The sequence below is a fragment of the Chrysochloris asiatica genome, unplaced genomic scaffold, assembly GCF_000296735.1.
Source record: "Chrysochloris asiatica unplaced genomic scaffold, ChrAsi1.0 scaffold00378, whole genome shotgun sequence".
Taxonomy (NCBI): Eukaryota; Metazoa; Chordata; class Mammalia; order Afrosoricida; family Chrysochloridae; genus Chrysochloris; species Chrysochloris asiatica.
Window position 1 is genome coordinate 1,222,815 of NW_006408896.1, and position 934 is coordinate 1,223,748.

Consider the following 934-nt stretch of genomic DNA (forward strand, 5'->3'; position numbering starts at 1 on the left):
GAGTATCATTGGCTCTTGTTCATATGGTACCTCTTGAAATGGTTGAACATTAACCATTTCCTTTTGGTACAATGACTCTGTGTATTCCTTCCATCAAGATCAGCTTGAGAAGATAAAATCAAATACTATAATAAAATATGCAAAGATTTAGAATTAGAAAACCAAAAGGGAAGAACACGGTCAGCATTTCTCAAGCTGGGGCAACTGAAGAAAAAATTCAAGCCTCGACTTTCGTTATTGAAAGATTCTCTGGGCAAATTATTGAATGATGCAGAATGCTTCAAGAAAAGATGGAAGGAATACACAGAGTCATTGTACCCTAGGCATTAGTGAGCTGAAATGGACTGCTATTGGCCATTTTGAATGAGACAATCATATGGTCTATTATGCCGAAATGACAATTTGAAAAGGAATGGCATCACATTCATCGTCAAAAAGAATACTTGAGGGTCTATCGTGAAGTGCAACACTGCCAGCGATACAAACTCCTACGAGGAAAACCAGTTCAGAGGGCTCGTATTCAGAGCTACCCACCAGCCAGTAATGACAAAGAGTGAGGCTTTTCTGAAACTTCTTCAGTCTGAAACGGATCAAACAACCAATCAAGATGCATTCATGTTGATTAGCATTTATCAATGGGAAAGTTGGAAACAAGAAGGCTCAGTAGTTGGAAAATATTCCTTGGTGATAGAAATAATCCCGGAAGTGACATAATAGAATTCTGTAAGACCAATGACGTATTCATTACAAATACCTTTTCAACAAAATAAAGTGCAACTACACGAGTCCTCGTGTGGCGCTGTGGGTTAATGCATCAGACTGCAAAGCCGGTTGAACTGCAAGGTCGGTAGTTCAAGCTCACCAGCTGCTCCTCGGAAACCCTATACAGGGTTGCTATGGGTCGGAACTGACTCAATGGCACTTAACAACAACA